At 37.3% G+C, this 21,189-nt stretch overlaps 1 pseudogene across 1 annotated transcript; it reads left to right on the top strand.

Annotated features, from left to right (window-relative positions):
- The first annotated feature begins 5,411 nt into the window (after nt 1–5,411).
- LOC307047753 (cytochrome c-like) lies at nt 5,412–5,730 on the top strand (annotated as a pseudogene). Its single transcript has one exon. The product of its transcript is annotated as a cytochrome c-like (transcript).
- The last annotated feature ends 15,459 nt before the right edge of the window (nt 5,731–21,189 follow it).

The raw sequence follows: 21,189 nt of genomic DNA on the forward strand, positions 1-21,189 counted from the left end.
TTTATTTTTCTGCTCAGGACTGTGGGTTGCATGGGGGCTTGGCAGCATTTCATTTGGAAATCCAGGGACTGGCTTCTCCCTTTTTTCTTTCATATTCATTTGCGGTTGGTTTTCTATAGTTGAGGTTTGGGGTAGAGGCATCTAAATTAGATAGCTTTTAATTTGTATCAAAGGAGTTATTACCCAAAATACTATGATACAAAGATTGGCACAAATAAAGGCGTAGAAAAATTTAATTCCCATAGATGTGATATGACACAATAATAAAGAAAAATCATAAGCATCACAAATGTATTTACACTATGCTCAGATGTGAAAGAAATGGGGTTACTTTATTTAAGAATCAGGCTTCCTTCACAGTCCGACACCCACCAGGTAGTTTAGAAAACATATTTTAGTTAAGTTTAAATTTTTGGTTCAATGTTATTTGGTAATTCAGTCCATCTCTTTATGTAACCCAGTTTCTGCCTAGGTGAGTCAGGGAAATGCTTGTCAAGAGTTCTGCCCTCTCCACCTGGATATACACACGATGAATAAGGCGTATGTAATCTTATAAGAGGTAGACTCCTCGAGTGTATGACATATCTTCTAAGCTCTCCTGGTTTGGTCTATTCCCAGAGCTGGTGACATCCTACAGTGACTTGTCCCTACCCTGGGCAATCTGATGCCCTCATTGCTAGAAACGGACTTTGGTGATAATCATTCATGTTTACTTAACTCTGACAATGCTCTGGGGCACCATTTACGCTTACTGATTGGGCCCTCATCTCCACTTTTGATGACAAAATGTATTCCCTGGCATGTTACTGTGACCTCATTGGGAATTTAGTCTACAGTGGGTGGCTTTATTCCCCTCAGGCAACCTCCTTCGGCAAAGTTGCTAGACAGGTCCTTCAACTACTTTCAGTCAGATCTTTCTAGTTCATTCCGAACCAGGATGCTCCAAAACTTCTGGAGAGCTGTCATATCATACACGAGCTGAGGGAGACTCTAAGGGGCTTAAACTCAGACCTCTGTGTGCAAAGCCATGTTAAGCCATTAAATTTAATTTGCTGTAACAGCCTCCATGTTTAAGCAGAAGTTTGTAAGGCAATAGCTTCCACTATCCTTGTGGAGGGCAAAAGCCACTCTCCTCAGCATTTCCCCCAACCTCTCTAGAACATCTCTTCAATTCTCTTCTCCCACTGAACACCTCCCTACCCCAGGAATTAGTGTAGAGAAGAAAAACTGGAGCAGTACTCACTTACCTTTCTACCTTCTTCTACCCAGAATCCAATAGGAACTGAGAAGCCAGGCATGTCCTGCCTTCTTCCTAACCTGTCCCACTTTCCTCTCATTTAAGACTCTCTAGTATTTTTTGGCCAGCTTCTCAATATGTTAAAGAAGAAATAAAGGAATTTAGAAAATCCTTTTCTTTCCAATGACCCAAATTTCATGACTACTGTCTCAAAAGAGTCAGTTTATGAAATCCAAAACTGATCAATGGCTTCTTTGTTCTAACCCTGGGAATGCCCACCTTCTTCCCTGGGGCTATATGCTCAAGAGGTAGAAGGGAACTTGATTTGCAAGGGAACTCAATTTAAAGGAGAAGTGTAAGTACTTTGATTTATTATTTCAGATGATTCAAATATGATTTCAAATAATTCTCATTATAACTCCCACTAAGATAACAACATTAGTCTCTGACTACGTCAGATTCTGTGCACCAACATTATTTTATTTTTTTACTTAACTCTTACAATAACCCTATTATGAAAGTCTTATTACACCTAATTTCAGAGAAGAAAACCAAGGCTCAGAATGGTTCACACAGCTGGTAAGGAGCTATTGCTCTTATCCACTGCAGGCTAGAATAGTTTTTTTCAGTTTGACTACAACTCACAGAAGAAATACAATTTATGTCACAATCCAGATATACACATAACAAAGCAAGAGTTTCATATAACAATATTTAATTTCCACTCATTTTCTTATATTTCATGCAATCTATTCCTTTCTTTTTTTTTTTTTTTAATGCTGTCACAACCTACTAAATTGACTTCACAACCTACTAAAGGGTCATAATTGACAGTTGAAAAATGCTTCTCCAGCACCTGCAGTATCAGCATTACTGAATTCTAATAGAAATTACTTCAAACTATTTAGCCATTTGGAAATCAGGCTAAGGTAATTTTTTGTGTACAAGCTGTAATTGGGAGAGCATGAGTATGAAAGACTTGAAGCAAGTAAAATAGTGAGTAAAATGTCAAATAAATACTAAGTAGCTTTAAAACTACTTGGCAAGAAGAAATCCAGATGCTGAATAAACATAGATTTGTAGTTTAAACACTTACCATTTCACAAAGTCATCTTTTTAAATTTGGCCTCCCAGAACTTATATCTAGATATTTTCACCCTCCATTTTGATCTGCAGACTTAATTATATCTCAGGATTTTAGTTTTTTTCCCCAAGGATTTAGATTAAAATACAGCATTAGTTCCTTCAAAATTTTATTCCAAATCTCTATAGTTTCAAAAGAGAAAGGCTTTCCTGAGCTCAAAATTCTTGGATGATAAAAGATTTGTCAGTGGACATTCTGCACTTAGAATAAGCAAGATAAACCTAGGATTGATAACGCCAATTAATAATTTTGGAATGAATGAGTGACATTTCAGGAAACAGAAGGTTCAGAAAGTGTTCAAGAATTTCAAGGTCATAATCTTTTTTCTAGATACTAGCGCCATTGAGAAGAAACTAGCACTGGGGGTTTCAGGAGAGGGTTAAAAAAAAAAAAGTATAAACAAGGTTGTGGAAGGAGAAACTCATATAACCTGCAGGGGGCACTAAGGTACTTTTAGAGAAAGAATCAGATGAATGGGCATGAAAGGTACCTGTTATCCCAAATGTAAGGAGGCAAATGGGAAGAAAGGAGTAGATGTCTTCATTTATCATTCCTCATATGGTTCTGCTACTTGCTGCTTTCTTTCTCAAGTAGGCAGCCTAGACAGCAATCAGTGATTATAAAATATAAACTACTAAATGATAGGAGAGGAAAAAAAATTCCAAAAAAGAAGCTTCTTTCTATGGATTTGATAAATGAGCCATTGCCACCTAATAACTCCAGGATTTACCATTTAGTCAGGATTAGGAAATCCAAGGAGAAATGTTCAGAGCTCATGACGTATTGATTATTGGCAGAGCAGTGGTAAATTACTTAAAGGAGTCTTAGTTCTTCCTTTATACGGTAGGGTCAAAAGGAGATCACAGATGGAAGACTCAGGTCAATGCCTTATTTTGCAGGATTGCTTCTCAGGAAGGAATGGATTGGATTAAGAATGATGCCCAGGGGCTTCCCTGGTGGCGCAGTGGTTGAGAGTCCGCCTACCGATGCAGGGGACACAGGTTCGTGCCCCGGTCCGGGAAGATCCCACATGCCGCAGAGTGGCTGGGCCCGTGAGCCATGGCCGCTGAGCCTGTGCGTCCAGAGCCTGTGCTCCACAACGAGAGAGGCCAGAACAGTGAGAGGCCCGCGTACCGCAAAAAAAAAAAAAAAAAAAAAAAAAAATGATGCCCAGGAATACCCTTACATTTGTATAAACTTAACAGTTTGTAAAGCCCTTTTGTAAAACCCAGTTTGCTCCTCTTGATGACCTTTTTTTTTTTTTTTTTTGCGGTACGCGGGCCTCACTGTTGTGCTCTCTTCTGTTGCGTAGCACAGGCTCCAGATGCGCAGCCTCAGCCGCTCCACGGCATGTGGGATCTTCCTGGACCGGGGCACGAACCCGCGTCCCCTGCAGCGACAGGCGGACTCTCAACCACTGTGCCACCAGGGAAGCCCCTTGTTGACCATTTTATATTTGAAGGTTTATGGAGGTTAACTGGTTTTCCTAAGTCGCACACTAAATTTCAGAGAGGGGTCTTTAATGAAAATATTTATTTCTAGTGAGTTTTAATAGATCACTGTGCTGCTCTACCAACCAAGGGTGTTTGGAGGGACTTATTCACAATGGAAAAATTCTGTTACCAGTCCAAGAGCTGTCAATTTATATTTTAAAATGAAAATCAAATGGCAGATAGTCACAAAGCAAAATAAGGAAAATTTCTCATCACATGCTTTGTAGTTCCAAGAAGCTAACAGGAGTTTTCACAACATTGTTGAGCCAACACAAATGGCTAATCTTAACAGTATGTGAAATTGGCAGTCATGCTGTCTGCCTGATCAACAATATTCCATGCTGCTTGAAATTTATCTTGTTACAACTCCTCTGGGTGAAAGTATAATTTCCAAGAGGTCCCTGTCAGAAAGTAAATAGAATTCTAATAATAAAAGTTAGTAGAAGTAGAACCATTCATGCCTTCCCTCCACCTGGCCCTCCCCCTTTTAAAAAGTTCATTTATTTCATATATTTCAAAGCCTGAAAGCCAAAGGGAATCTGTAGTCAAAACAGGAAGAACAGGTTTGGGTGTGAACTCCAGAGGGAAGCCTCAGGTCTCATGATGAGACACAATGATGTCATGAGCTTGAGAGGGTCTTTGAATTCAGACACAGGGTGGAAACCCAGCTCTGCCCCTTAGAAGTACTTAGACTTATTGAGCCTTATTTTCATATTTGTGAAATAGGGATAAAATACTGATCTTGAAAGTTGATGTAAGGATCAGAAATAATACATGTAAATGTGTGGCACATAATAAATCCTCAGTAAATGGTAACTAGAATTTGGGGTCCCTGAGGCTTGGTGAGAAATGTGGCCCAGAGCAATGTTGAAAGCCCTGAAGACAAGTGTGCCCTCTTCCCAAGCCTGCCTGCAGCTAGCCCTGACTTCAGGTCTTATTGTGGGTCTGCAGATGCAACAGGCCAAAGACTCTGTCAGAAGACATCTTTTGTCTGAGTGTCACTTTAAGTTCCTAAGTGTAAGGATTTATTATACTTTGATTTGTACGAGTCCTCTAAGATCAAAGATGGATTCTGAATGTTAGTTGTCAAATGAACGAACAATTGTGGAAATATAAAAGCAAGCAATTCATGTTGCCTTAGGAATAGCTCATTTGCAAAATCTAATATGCTATTACATTGACATATTTCCTCATTTTGTCTATTAAATCCTCCGTGTTAGTAAAACTAGTTTGTCACAACCAAATGCTGCAATTATGTACATTTACATACACTTTCTATGTGTATAGTCTGCCTATAGTGTCTAAAGAAAGCTGGGTCTGATTTGAAAAAAAATCAGGAAATGAAGGTCCAAACTGAATAACAGCCTCTGAGTGGAGCTACATTAAAAAAAAATATCTTCTGAAGTTCATACCTTTCTAAAACTTTTATTCTTCTAACACATCAGTGAATTAAAAGTTGTTCTTAGATTAGAGAGCGGGACGTACGGCTTGCGAGCGGGAACGTCTTAGTCGTACACGGAGAAAGAACGATTTAAAAATGGGTGATGTTGAGAAGGGCAAGAAGATTTTTGTTCAGAAGTGTGCCCAGTGCCATACTGTGGAAAAGGGAGGCAAGCACAAGACTGGGACAAATCTCCATGGTCTGTTTGGGCGAAAGACAGGTCAGGCTGTCAGATTCTCTTACACAGATGCCAACAAGAACAAAGGCATCACCTCTGGGGAGAGGAGACGCTGATGGAGTATTTGGAGAATCCCAAGAAGTACATCCCTGGGACAAAATGATCTTCGCTGGCATTAAGAAGAAGGGAGAAAGGGCAGACTTGATAGCTTATCTCAGAAAAGCTACTAATGAGTAATAGTTGGCCACTGCCTTATTTATTATGAAACAAATGTCTCATGACTTTTTATGTGTACCATATTTAAATTGATCTCATACACTAGAATTCAGGTCATGAATAGCTGATGTAATATTTCTGTTCTGATTTCAATAGATTGGCTGTGGCTAAATGAATATGGTCAGCTTTTTGAATTTTGATAGTAATTCTGGTTCAGCAAGTACTATCACTGTTTTCCCCTTCTAAAGAGATGAGTAAACTTGAATAAGGAATGTTAAACTTTTCAGGGATATGGTGAATGCCTTCTCAAACCCTATAGGAGATTGGTTTTATATTTAGATTTCTATAACTTGTTATATTAATATATTTAAATATTGAGAAGCTCCCTTCACTGTCTCATAGACCAACAAGATTCACCTGTGTTTCAAGTTGTGTTCATTCACCTGTTAAGGCAAGGGCTGAAGATACACTGACAATGTCCACTTTATCTTTTTGGTCTTAAATATGTCAATTTAATTAAAATTCTCCATCTAAAAAAAAAAAAAAGTTCTTAAAAAAAAAAATCTCAAGCTGAAAAACCTCTGAACACAGACACCGTGAATTGAAACACCCCCAGGTGAACAGTAGGGTGTAAATGGGACTACTCATGAGATACTGCACTGGAGGGGGGGATTCACTTTCCTGTTCCCTGATCTGTTATTCTAATCTTCCATCCAGGACTTGGCCTATTTTATTTGAATTTGTCTGCATTTGACCTGGGAAAAACGTTTATGTAAAGACCAATGTCTCTCGCTTGTGGTATAGATGAACGCGCTAGTTTAAACTCCTCTGTTCACTGTTGACTAAGACCTTGAAGAGTTCTTCAGGCTCTGCCAGGCCCTAGAAGAGTCTATTGAGAGTCTCAACCTTTTTCTTCCTGCCAAGTTCTTTTTTTTTGTTAGGCTGATAACCTCCTATGTTGTTGAAAAGCAGTTGTTTGAAAAGGATTTAGCATATTCTCTTGGGGTTTCTGCATGTGAGGGAGATGTATCTGTGACTGGGATTCGTTGGTCCCTAGCAGTTAGACCTGGGTGACCTCTCTAGCTCTGAAAAGGTTTCTGGAATGTGATGGAAACACTGAACTACTTTTCAGAGAAAGCCATAGCCACTCATTTTCCTTTTCCCTCTGTCTCCCCTCTCAATGTGGATATCTCTATAAATGTTAGTCTATAAAATTAGGATATCAGGTAATTTGATGTTCACTAGGTAAATGGTAACCAGATAAGTTAAAAAAGAAGAGAAGAAAAGAGAAGGGGGCTTCCCTGGTGGCACATTGGTTGAGAGTCCGCCTGCCAATGCAGGGGACGTGGGTTCGTGCCCCGGTCTGTGAGGATCTCACGTGCCGCGGAGCGTCTGGGCCCATGAGGCATGGCCACTGAATCTGTGCGTCCAGAGCCTGTGCTCCGCAACGGGAGAGGCCACAGCAGTGAGAGGCCCGCGTACGGCAAAAAAAAAAAAAAAAAAAAAAACGAAAAGAGGAGGGGAGGGGAGGGGAGGGGAGGGGAGGGGAGGGGAGGGGAGGGGAGGGGAGGGGAGGGGAGGGGAGGGGAAGAAAGAAGAATCAAAGCCTAGTCACACCATGAGTTCTGACTAAGGCTAAGTCTGGTCAGATGCCTGGAAGTGTTTAAACTGTTAATTTTCACATATTGCTCAAGTAAGCAAAACTAAAGGCATTTAATTTTTCTAATAACCTCAGACATGGTTTCCTTGTAGTGTACTACACAATCTGTATTGATTACTTGTGGGGGAGATATACATTTAATAAACATGTATTCCAAAGTGAAGAGTAAAATCCAAGTATAAATTATTATTTTTGAAAGCTACTTTTTCCCCAGTGTGTCAAAACAAAATGTCGACTGGGAGAAAAAAAGACTGACATTTCAATTGTTTCTTGAGAAACTAATTCATAGCAGGCATTAAGATGAACAGGGAGAAAATAGGCAGCAGAGGACCAGAGGAATAAATTCTATACTTTTTCCAACAAGATTGGGCGCGTTCAGGGTGGTTTGGCCATAGGTTCTATACTTCTTCAAAACAAGTTAGATGCAGGGATGTCTTCCATGAGAGCATTTGGGGACAGAAAAAAAAAGCTTAGCTGAAAGTCATAAAGGAAAAATAAATTTTTATGCTTCTGAAAAACAAACAAAAATTTCCAGTAGTACTTTAAAATTGTTGAATTCATAAAAAGATTTAAATATTAATCCACTAAACATGTCATTTATATGCATGTAATAAAGATTAGATTATAAGCTTTTAGCATTATTTACAAAGGACATTATTTACATATAAGAGCAAATTACTTTGCCAAATTTAAGCAATCGGTTTCTGAACTGTTAGTATTCCCCAAAGCAGTCTATGCAACTATGCAAAGATTTTACACATATTTAATGTTCTTCAAAAGAGGTCTATAAGAAAAGAAATTGTAAATCTGCAAAGTAGTAAGTAGGAGGGATGATTAAAAGCAAAAGCAAATTTATATTTGCAGTAGTAGAGGGTACTGTTGGTTTTGATTTGTTATATGCGTTAATCCGGCATGCCATTTCACCCTTCATGACACACGTCAATACCTTCTTTACGTCTGACTATTACCACTCATTTAAAAATCTATTTTACATGATTCTTTCAGCCCAAAATGGACCATAATGACACAGAATGCAGCATGTGCTTCATAAATTCTGTAAGAATCAATACTTTGGCTGGAAATTTGTCAGTCTCTCAAAGTTATGCACCATTAAACTTTACTGTTATTACAGTGGACCCTTCTTCAAAGTTCAGTACCTAGCTCATATTGGAGAAATGTTTTTAGAGCCAGGAAAGGTTGAGAGAAGCAAAAGCTGCTTGCAATGAGATATATACCTTCAGATGATGCTTAATTTGCAAAAATGCAAATAGAACAAAAGCTATGTTGCTTAGGTCTGGGTAGGTAGTTTATAAAATTCAGGTTATATTTATCTAAAGGTCACATAGATGATATCCAAACAAGTTTGGAAAATATGAAAAATACCCACCTGCTGACTAGATTCCACCTTTCTTCTAATACTCTGACAATTATAGCAGACAGATTCAGACACTGATGACTCCTGAATTCTTCACCCATTTTACACTGCTCCCTGGATTAACTTGTAATGAGAACACCCTGATGCCTTTTGTTCTGTCCTCTGTGAGAGGCAGTTGGTGATTGTCATAATGACTTGTCTGTGTGGACACCTTTTCAGCCACACCTATAGGAATTCTAGCTGGAATCATGAACTTACCAAGGGCCTCATCAGCATCAAAAACAAATGTTGGCAGAGTTCCCTTTTTGAGCTGTCTCCTGCTTACCTCTCTATTCTCACCAGTCAAAACCTCACTCTCCTTCTAAACACACAAGGAATACGTAAAGTACCCAGAACAGACAGAACAGACTGAGCTCTTGCTATTGGGTCCAAGACCTTGGTCCTGTAGTTCCCTTTACCTGTCCTGCCCTTTCTCCTCTTAACTATTATTTTCTTTATGATCTCAGAATATTTGTCACCTTCTCTGAGGAGTCCTCGCTTATCACCTTAGTCTGAGTTCAGTACTTCTGTTTTAGTGAACACCCTTATATTGCCCTTCATTGTTTTTATATTTAGTGAAACTGCTTATTTATTGTCTGGCTTCTCTGTACAATGACAATTTCAGTAGGGACTGTGTGTTAGTTGCCATCATACCTCCTTACCTAACCCAATGCCTGGCACATAGTAGGTGCTCAAAAAACCATCAGTGAATCATCAACCATAAATGAATGAAATCTTCCATGTGCAAAGTAGAAGGGTAAACGCTAAAAACTCAGAGTTATTAATCTTAGCTCTTGTTCTTAAGGCTTACAATAAGGTAGGTAAAACAGTATAGACAGTGTTTTATCTTTTTGTTTTTTGTTTTTTAAGAAGAAGGAAAAGAATTTAAAAAATAAATAAATAAGAAAAAAGAAAAATTATTTTTGTCAGCTACAAGAAAGTCTTACTTTCTTTGTGATAACACCCCCAATGGATTATTTCTCAAATTAGTCATTTATAGACTACATGAAAAAGTAAAAAATAAATGACCATTTGATTGAAGGAATTATATGAAGTTATAACACCTTTCAAAAGTATGGTTTCACTTATTCCTATGACTGAAACATCTCACCCACTGGTTTATTGACAATGCCTTCAGGGTCACATTGCCACATTGGAGAGTTTGAGATGCAAAGATTCCTTTATATTCATTACTTTACCCAGCCTTTCAACTCCAGTATATTTCCAAGTTTGGCCTAGGCTCTTAAAATTTGTTCTTAGTGGGTGAAAAAAGGCCTGATTCTCACTTCCTAAATGAGTTAATATAATAAGGTGCTTATAATAGTACCTGGCACCTGGTTAACTACAAATATGTGTTTGTTATTCTTATTTCAAAACCCCTGATATCTTCAAATTACCCTTTCAGAAGCACTATATCTAAGCCTAAAAGCAAGTACAGATGGAGAAGAAGAGTGATATAATGAACCTTGCAGCAAATTCTGGGACTATTCCATGCATTTAAAATTATAGTTCAGCGTTCAGCCATTTGAGTTGGCTGCTAAACAATAGGTGTTGTGCCTAGTCTGGGTAGGCGTAAGCAAGCTGGAATCTGGCTGGGGCGGGATCTTCCCAGGCTGTCATTCTGGCCGTGTGCTCTCTCTTACTTCTATAATCTTCACCTCAGATTTTTCTATCAGCCTGCAAGAGGTATGGGGGCTTAGTCATCCTCCCACCATACGCGGAGAGGCAACCTAGCCTGATGGACTTTGGGGTCAGAAATTCCAGCGTTTGAAATTGGCCCCACCATTAGCAGTCCTGAACCTGCTTTTTTTTTGTAATTTGTGAAGCTGGAATTAATAACCAGTCATACTTTAAAATCTCTTGAGGATAAGTGCTAATTAATATAAAATTAATGGCATAGGTATGCTCTGATCTTCATGAGAGAAAAAAACTTAAGTAGATAACTGATTAATGTCAGTCATGAAGGATATAAATACTATGAAGAATTGGTATCATGTACAGTTCAGTAGTGCTCTAGTGCATCACAGTTATGTCGTCTGTGCCCAATAGGCTGTGGCCCATGTTTTTTAAAATATGCCTATGTCAGCGTTTTTCACTTGTTTAGAACTCAACATGTTTTTTTGTTTGTTTGTTTTTTGTTTTTTGCTGTACGCGGGCCTCTCACTGCTGTGGCCTCTCCCGTTGCGGAGCACAGGCTCCAGGTGTGCAGGCTCAGCAGCCATGGCTCACGGGCCCAGCCGCTCCGCGGCATGTGGGATATTCCCAGGCCGGGGCACGAACCCATGTCCCCTGCATCGGCAGGCAGACTCTCAACCATTGCGCCACCAGGGAAGCCGTCAACATGTATTTTTTAACTGAACAGAACTGACAAGAATAAGAGACAATCCCAAAAGAATGGCAGAAATACACTCCAAAACTTTAGTGTCTTATTACTGTTCAAATAATAATTTTCAACATTGCTGAGTTATCTGAGTTCATACGAAAAGATTTTGAAAGAGTCTATCAATAAAGCCCCAAAAGGTCTTGTAGAAAAGAAATTAGTTTCCTGACCTACTATGAGTGGTTAATTTTTCATCTCTAGGAGCAATGTTTATGTCTTTTTATTTGGCTCATATAGGGGCATCATGTAATCACTTCAGGTTGTGCATTTCACAGAGGCATCACATCTCGGGGCATTATTTATATCATAAACACCTTTAATATTTTGGCTTTCATATTTATTCTACCTTTGGACTTATATACAATTTTGTGTATTTATTATGACAGTTTTGTAACAATGGCAGTTAAATATCTTGCTCTTAAAAGATCAGAATATTACGGTACTTTTTAGACAGAAGGAAGTCAAGTACCATGAGGAAGACACAACTTTTTCTAATTCATACAAAGACACTTTTGTGAGACTTGAAGCTGCCCTATCTCTACAATGCCTAACAAGGCTGAGCAAGCAGTAGGATGTTAACAAACACTTGGTGAATGAACAAGTGACTAAACAAAATATTTCAAAGAGTATGAGTATTGTAGAGAATTATAGCAAGAGAAGGCAGTATTGTGAATGGTCAAGAACACAGACTCTGGAGTCAAAAATACCTGACCTCGGGCTTCCCTGGTGGTGCAGTGGTTGAGAGTCCACCTGCCGATTCAGGGGACATGGGTTCGTGCCCCGGTCCGGAAAGATTCCACATGCCGCGGAGCAGCTGGCCCTGTGAGCCATGGCCACTGAGCCTGCGTGTCCAGAGCCTATGCTCTGCAATGGGAGAGGCCACAACAGTGAGAGGCCCATGTACCGCAAAAAAAAACCAAAAAACAAAAACAAAAACCTGAGCTCAAGTTTTAGTTCTATTGCTGTCTGTGTATCTTGGATGAGTTATTTAACCTTTCTGTGCATCATTTTCCTTATCTTTAAAAGGGAAAAATAATAGCATCCATTTTACAGGGTTGCTAGGAGGACCGACTTAGCACATACAAAACACTTAGTATTGTCCTCTTCAGTAGAAGTCTAGAGAATCATATTCTACGGTAAGCGTCCGATAGACTGCTACAGCCTCTATTTTTAAAAAGATGCCTAATACACAGTTTTGCACATGTTAGGAATTCAACACATATCTTTGGGTTGAACAGAGTTGATGAGAATAAGGAAATATACTCCTAAAACTTTAGAATCTTATTATCGTTCAAATTAAGATAAGTGTTCAATAAATGCCTTGGACATGAAGTTGACAATGGTGAAGAAGAAGGAGAGGGAGGAGGTGCTGGCAAGGACAAAGGATTGGCCAATCAGGAGTCAGAGTCGGAGTCAGAGTCTTCACAAAGGCTTACAAGTTCGTAAATGAACTGCACGACCACCCCACTCCCAAGCCCATTCCCCTGCAACCCACCTCCCTTCATTCCCCTTTGCTACCTCTGCTCCAGCAACATTTACCTGCCTGATGTCCCTTGATTTTACCAGACCCACTGCAACCTTAGGGTTTTCATTTAAGTTATTTCCTATCCCCCAAATGCTTTTTCTTCAGATATTTGTTGGGATAATTTCCTTGGTTTCTTCAAGTGTTTGCTCAAATGTCACTTTCTCATCAAGATTTACCTACCATTGCTCCCCTATATAATACCACTTGCATCACCCCTTCCCTCACCTGCCTCCACACACTGCCAATTTCCCTTACCCTGCTCTACATTTTCTCTTATCTTTCACACATATCACCTTCTAACATATTATGGTTTATTTATTATGTTTGTTATTTACTGTGTCTCTCCCTTCACCCAAGTGCTCCCCCCACACACAAGAAAGTAAGCCTCAAGAGAGCAGAGATTTCTGTTCATTTTTTTCATTAATATAACCCAAGGACCTGGAACAGAACCTGACCCATAATAGGTGCTAAATAAATACCGGCTGTAAGATTTCTCATGTTTTAATCCTCTTCTCGCTTGCCATTGTTTTTTTCTTTCTGTTTAAATCCAGTAAAATTTTTCATTTTACATGGATATTACATTAGTTATAGGATTTCCATGAAACAATTAACATTCTCTATCCTGGCCTAGTTCTAATATGAGCAAAGACCATCCTGAGCTTAGAAAAGCAAGATTTTGCTTTGTTTTGTTTCGTTATGTTCAGCCAAAACTTTATGCCTTTTTGGACAAATCACAAAATACAAAAGTTTGCATTTCTTATGTAAAAACACAACCAATTCAAATCTTTCTTGAGGAAGGTAAAATATTTAAACATCGTAATTTTTAAGGTAGAAGAACAAGTGCATAAATGGCTTTCTAAGGAATCTAATCATCATTCACAATCACAAATATGTATTTTTAGCTGTAAAGTACAATTTAATAATTAATAAATAGAAGATGGGGAAATAAGAGTAGAAAGGGGAAACCAAATTGTACAAAAAAGAGTCCATTTAGGAGGGAAGTGTATAGATAAAATTTACAGTATTTAAAACAATTTTTGAGGCTCTTAAGTAGATAAGAAAGGTAATTCAATTAGAAACACTAGCAACTTTGTTCTGTATATAAATTCTCAAGTGTGTGTATATAAATATATCTATTCCACCCACACATATTTTCATTTAAAGACTAAGAAACAATTACACCCAGACTCTGTATGTTTAATGTACTGACATGTTTAATGTACGTGTTCAGTGTAACTAACAAATATTGAAAAATTAACCCTTTTTTTCTAATGCAAACTTTTATTTATATCCACATTTAAATTTTTCTTATGTCCAATCAATGTAAATACATTTTATTGATTTCCACTTAGCCCTAAATATTAAATTATACATTGTCAGCTGGGAAATATAATTTATATAGAGACTTGGTTTCTTTGTTGCTATTTCCTAGTAGATATTTCCATTATTTAAGATTTTAGCAAATTTAATTCTATTTTTTTGTAAAGTACATGAATTTTTCAGTTTTTAAAAAAACATTTGATAACATTCTGTGAATACTAGGAAATTTTTTTTATATGTACTATCTGTCCAGTAAAGTCTTTAGAGAATTGCTTTTCCTATTTTGAGTTGATTGTTATTTAATTTCTAAATCCAAGGAGTTTCTAACTTAAATATTATAAAAGAAAAATTGTTTCATTAATAATATTTATATAGTATGTCATACAAACCTGTAATTCTGGAAAGCATTTTATTTATTCATTCATTCACTCACTCATTCACTCATTCGGTCATTCAATGAATATTTCTATATTTCTTCATTACCATAGCAAAGCTTGACTTTTTGCCTTTGATTTGCAGAACTCATTGTTAGGTGCATTCCACTGTGATAAGTTGTATTTAGCTGTCAATATCTATAAACATTTCTCAATATGACCTGTGAATGTTAAACTGTTTACAGTGTTTCCTGCAATTATCTCTTCAGAAATGTGACAGAGGAAATGGGTTCATGTCACCCATAGGATTTGAGAGGCATCTAATAAAAATCATTGTAACTTGGCTTCTGTTTTAAGACGTTACACACCAATTATTATCATGCACTTAGATTATTTTTGTATCTTGCAAAATATTTTAGAATGGCTTTTATTGCTCTTCCTTGACATTCTCCTTGTATTCAGCTCACTACTATTTCCATTTTTAATGGGAGTTCTTTGATTACTTAGGGAATAGAATAATATCATTTGGAGTTAATTACCAGCTTCTGTTTTATTTTTCTTTGTTTCTTTTTTTTTTTTTTTTTGGAAAGCATTATCTAAAAGAGAAAGAAAGAGAGGAGATAAAGAAAAGAGAAGCTCAAAGAATGGTCAATATACAATTGACTTGTTTTGTTTGTCTTATTAGTGACATACATGGCATAGATGGCATTATTTTATACATACTTGGGTGACTTCCAATGCAGACAAACTATAACAGAATAAATCTCCACCCTGCCTATGAGAAGCTTAATCTCAAAAAAGGAACATCACATATAAGTACCAAATTTCTTCTTCCTGTACAAGTATTTGTATATGCAAAAATATTTCAGTTACACCCAAATATGCATAGTTATAACGGAGAACTCAGAGTTTAAGCTATGGGAAATAAGATAGTTTTTCACCACCACCTAACCTGACCATGTATTGTCAGTAAGCAATATCAAAATAAGGGAAGCAGTCACCCACCCACTTTGTGTGTTCTCTAGGCTCCTGCTATCAAAGGGATGGCTTATATTAGTTCATTGATATTTACAAAATGTGACTGATTATTAATTCTTTCCATAAGAATAAGGATGTTAGAAATGTAAAACGAAAATGGGTAGATGTAGTTAATAGATTAAAATTCAAATTAAGGAATAATTGTCATAAAAATAGCTAACACTCCCTGAGCGCCTGCTAGATACTAAACCTTTTTGTTTTGTTTTCATGACCTCACTTAAAAGAAAAAAAAAAAAAAAAAAACCTATGAGGTAGGTCATGTAGATCATTTCACAGATGAATAAAGGGAGAATCAGAGACATTAAATAGCTTCCTCATTGTATCAGAGCTAGTAAATGGCATATCCAGACACAGCCCAAATGTTTCTAACTCCAAAGCAGTGAATTTATCCACTGTACAGTTTTCATAGTTACTGATGTCAGATCCTTTTCCAGAATTAATTCTGGAATGTGAGAGGGGTATTGCATACATAAAGAGTAGGAAAAAGGAATTCTGTTAAGTCAATGTATTAGTTATATAATACAGTGTAACAAATTACTCCCAAAACTTAGCAGTTTAAGGCAACAAATATTTTACCTCACAGTTTCTGTGGGTCAGGAATTTGGGCACAGCTTAACTGGGTCCTCTGGATCAGGTCCTCCCAGGACTGCAGTCAAGGTAACCACCAGAGCCACAGTCACCTCAAGGTTAGACTAGAAGAGGAGCCACTCCCAAGTTCACTCAGATGGCTATTGACAAGATTCAGTTCCTTGTGGGTTGTTGGACTAAAGGCCTCAGTTTCTAACCAGCTGTTGGCTGGAAACTTCCTCTGTTCCTTGCCACGTGGGCCTCTCCACAGGGCAGCCCAGAGAATGGCAGCTGGGCTTCCATCAGGATGAACAACCAAGAGAGCAACAGAGGGTGGGCAAGACAGAAGCCAGAGGCTTTTTGTAACCTGATCTCGGAAGTGACACACCATCTCATTTGCCATATTTCATTCATATGAAGCAAGTCACTAGGTTCATCCCATACTCCAGGGGAGGGGACTGTACATGAATACCAGGAGGAGGGGAATCAATAAGAGCCATCTTAGAAGGTATCCATCACAGTCAAGAAATTATTCTCAGGAGATTTTGAGGACTACAAGCTCAGTTGACTCTAGTCTACATCTGGTTTTAGCAAAACCCCTAAAGTGAATGTCGTGCAGTAGTCTCCAAACTTATTCAGGCAGAGTTTAACATTAGGCAGAGTGTAGCAGGTCAACCTGCAGCATGGCCTGAGAAACAGTGCAATTCTGCCTGGGAGTCACCTAAAACAAAATTCATTACTTTTCAGAATTATATTTTCATTTAAAATATCAGAAAACTTCTGATAAAATGGTAGACCTAAGTAATACTTTTTTTTTGTATAATATAATGGAAAGAAGGCAGCTTCTGGGATCTTCTGGCCGTGTTTAAAGATACATCTCAGAGATGCCAGCTGTTTGAACACAGGCAACTTCCTCACCGATCAGAGCCTCAGTTTCCTGACTGTGGTTCAAGGACGCACTAACTCTCACAGGGCAGCTGTGGAGATTAAATAAGATGACCTGTATTGAGAGTATTTTAACTGCAAAGTGCAACATATAATTACAGATTTTGTCAGTCCTCCCTTTAGCTACAGAACAGGATAGATTGTTAAGAACAGCTGCTTAGCCTACTATTTAACTGTCTTATTAGAGGAATAAATATCTTTGGATTATGGGTAATAAATGGATTGTGTTTTTATGGCATTCAGAGTACCATTAGTAGCCACATTTGCTGTTGACTTACTAAAGAAAGGGGGAACAAACAAAAAAAAGATTTCCTGGCAGTTTTATTTCAAAGAGGCACTTGTGATTTCAGAACTTGCTTGCCTGTCCACACTGAAAGGCATAAGCTTTCTGCGGTGTTGAAACCATCAGGCAGTGTGCACTTCCTTCAGCCATTTTCTTTCGTTCCACACAGCTCCCAGTTAAAATGTTCCCATTGTGTGTGTCTTTGACTTGAGAGAAAACATTTTGCCATTTCATGTAAGAAGTACGTGGAGTTTAGACCCCCAATGGACCAGAAGAGTACATTAGCCTTTCTTCTTTAGTGGCCCAGATTGAAATCTCATCTAATGTTTTCCCATTAGAAATGAGATGGCGAGATATTTTCTGGGAAGTGATTTAGGTATACTAAAGCAATCTATAAGGATCTATTGATTAGAAGTAGACTTGAATCAAACTTGATTTGTGTCCAGTGAAGTACCTTGGAAGGTGATGTGATTGACAGGCAGTGCGGAATAGATTTGGGACTGGAATAGTTAAGGTATTGCTGTTCTTTATAAGGTACATGGGTAGAGCTAATCTGTGGGAAACAAAATTTAAGAAAGAAGAATAAGGAATTTAGAGTACTGAAGTACTACATGCTCCATGGTCGTGGTAGCATATATAAATTCAAACAAAACAAAACAAAACAAGAATTTTACATACAGAGAATTAGAGAGGAAAAGGAATTCCAGGGTGCTTCCATGAAATTTGGAAGTATTCCTATCCCCACAAATATGTACTGGTTGTCATAATGTTATCCTAATTAGTTTTGTTCAATCAATAGTTTTAAAATAACTTACAGCAGATAATAATGGCATTACCCATTTAAGTGGAATCAAACAAACAAAAAACCCAAATCTGAATGGCTTGCCCATAATTTTGTAGTAATCATGGTAGAGCCTAGAAAAGGATAAAATGATGATTTAAGAATTTCACAACTGGACTAATAAAGATAAAATGTATATTAACATAATAAGTCAAACCCCAGCCACTTATGAAAATGAAGGAGTCTTCTGAAAATTTTATCTGTTTGTTATGCTCTTTCACTCCACAAATTTACTTGAACTCAAGCCATCATGTAAACAACATTTAAAATATTATGATATTAGGTATCTGCAGATATATTTTGCCTGAGGCAAATATTTTACTTTTTCATATAAGTAGGAAATTATGATCTGATAGCATTTTATTTATTCTAAAAACAGTTCTTGATACTTGTTTGAAGAAATTTCAAACTATTCATGGTGTTGAAATGAAGAAATTCAGTTATATTAATAAATCATAAATTTGAAACAACTAAATTTAAATTAAATTTCATCTGAGCAGCTCAACTTTATTCAAAAAAGAGTTAAATAAACCTCATTGTGTCTGTATATGCAAAATACTTCAAAGGGCAGACATTCCCTAGCAAATTTAAGTTTATAGCATTTAAAAATAACCAAAAGATTGATCATTTTAGACATTATCAATGTGGGAATAAGACTGTCAGGAGCTAAAAATTAGGGTAATCAGTTGTAGAATTATTTGTCCTTTTTTAAAAATCTGGTTATAAATTATCCAGTTCTGCACTGTTAATATGATAGCCAATAGCAACATGTGGCTATTTAAATGTAAACAAGTTAAAATAAGTAAAATTAAAAATTCAGTACCTCAGTTGCACTAACTACATTTCAAGTGTTCAATAGCCATATGTAGCCACCTGTAGCTGTGCTATGGACAGCACGGGTATAATACATTTCCCATCATAACACAAAGTTCTACTGGACAGCATTGAATTCTACTTCCCATTTGCCATGCCCCTATGTATGGTCTATGTCACCAGTATAATCAGGAAAATATGTAGAGCACTGGATATTCTTTTCAAAATGCTGACAATTAGATAGCATTTCTCTTCTTCTTTAAAAGTTAATGAACACAAAATACTTCATGGCCCAATGTGTTCCATTAAATTATGAAGTTATAATAAAATGAGGCTTGGAAATACTTAGAATTACATATTGGGTTCAGTGAAGCACTAAGATATGCTTATCAAGTCTCCATTTGTCCTCTGTGTTTGGAAAGAAGTTAATGGAAAAGAGCATATTTGTTAAAATGCTCTTTACACTAAACAAAACAATATTATGAAAGGAAGTTCTTAATGTGTGTAAAGATTAGAATGTCATTGAAACAAAATACCTGATAGAGCGGAATGGGCTTCTCTCTGCAGGGAAAAAAGATTTTTCCTCTCCATATTCCAATATTTTGTTCTTGTGAGACTTAAACTGGACGTGTTTAAGTGTGCAAAGTCGGGACTTCCCTGGTGGCGCAGTGGTTAAGAATCCGCCTGCCAATGCAGGAGACACGGGTTCAAGCCCTGGTCCAGGAAGATCCCACATGCCACGGAGCAACTAAACCCGTGCACCACAACTACTGAGCCTGCGCTCTAGAGCCCGCAAGCCACAACTACTGAGGCTGCGATCCACAACTACTGAAGCCTGCACACCAAGAGCCCGTGCCCTGCAACAAGAGAAGCCACCACAATGAGAAGCCTGCACACCACAGCGAAGAGCAGCCCCCGCTCGCCGCAACTAGAGAAAGCCTGCACACAGCAACGAAGACCCAACACAGCCAAAAATAAATAACTAAATAACTAAATTTTAAAAAAAGTGTGAAAAGTCATCAATAATAAGATAAGTCATAGTATTCTTTTGTACCTGAGAACTTTCTATCTCAGTATCTCAAAGTAATATATTGCCTTGATGTAAAACATTAAAAAAATTTTAAAAGTCAGCCTGCCCAATTTCTTCCTAGTTTTTGTTGCTGGTTGTGGTGTTAAGTGAAATACAAGCCTTCACAAAGAAAATCAAGAATTCTGAAACCTCAGGTTTAACCATTAATATGATGACTTAAATAGAAGGCAGATTTTTCTCTAAGAAAAATATAGTAGTGTATCCCACTGTTAACAAAGAAAAGTTGAAGCAATGGCTTTTCTTCCATGTAATATATTTCTAGGAACAGGGATCATTGTCTCTGAACTTTCTTGACCTTAACCTGTTCCCTTTTGCTAAAGTCATTAAAATGATTAGAACCTCAAGGAGGGTTACAGTGTTATGATCTTTTTCTCTTTTTAACTTTCTCTGAACTGAATCAACCAGCTTTAAATCCTGCACACATCCTATTAATCCCACCTAGCTCTTCTGTCTGGATGAGTTTCTTCAACAGATTCCCCGAATATGCGTTAAAAAACATAAATCACTGGATTAAACTTGTAGAGAATGATGAAAGCTAAATTCGTGTATATACATGTGGTGGGACAAATGGACCCTTTTATTATTTAACCTGAATGAAAGCAATAAATTTGAAACAGGTTTAACTGATGATATTGGTAATCCACAACAGATTTCGTAAGTGTTTTTGAATGAACATTGGTTTTGTTCAATAATCCCTTAGATTAAAGAAGGTCTAGATAACTCAAACAATCTGCAAAGAATAGTATTATTTTGCTATTTATCGTTTACTTTTACCAAAAAAATGATATGTATTTTGGCTTTAGCAAATTAGGCCAAAAATTGCATTTGTCATTTCGTTTTTTTAAATTTGTGGCTTGTATTGTTTTACTCATGTTTTGGGGTAGCAGCCTGGTCTTTATCCTCTACTGTTTGTATGTAATATTACGCAGTAGTAATGTATTTTGTTTTCAGGTGTCTTAACAATAGCCTCTTCTCTTAATTGCTTGCTGTACTGATCTACCACATTTACTTTAGGTGTTCTAAATTATATAAACTCTAGGACATGGGATAAAAGTTTTCTGTTTTTTTTTTTTTTTTAATTCTACTATGTATTCACTTAATTGTCCAAAAAAAGGAGGTTTGAAATAATTCTTAGGTGGATACTTGGAGTTAGTTCTCATAATAATTAAAAGCAAATAGTTGTTAACCTTTACTTAGCAATTACTACATGCCAGGAAGTCTTCATTCATT

Source organism: Hyperoodon ampullatus, assembly GCF_949752795.1.
Source record: "Hyperoodon ampullatus genome assembly, chromosome: 2".
In the NCBI taxonomy this organism is placed as follows: Eukaryota; Metazoa; Chordata; class Mammalia; order Artiodactyla; family Ziphiidae; genus Hyperoodon; species Hyperoodon ampullatus.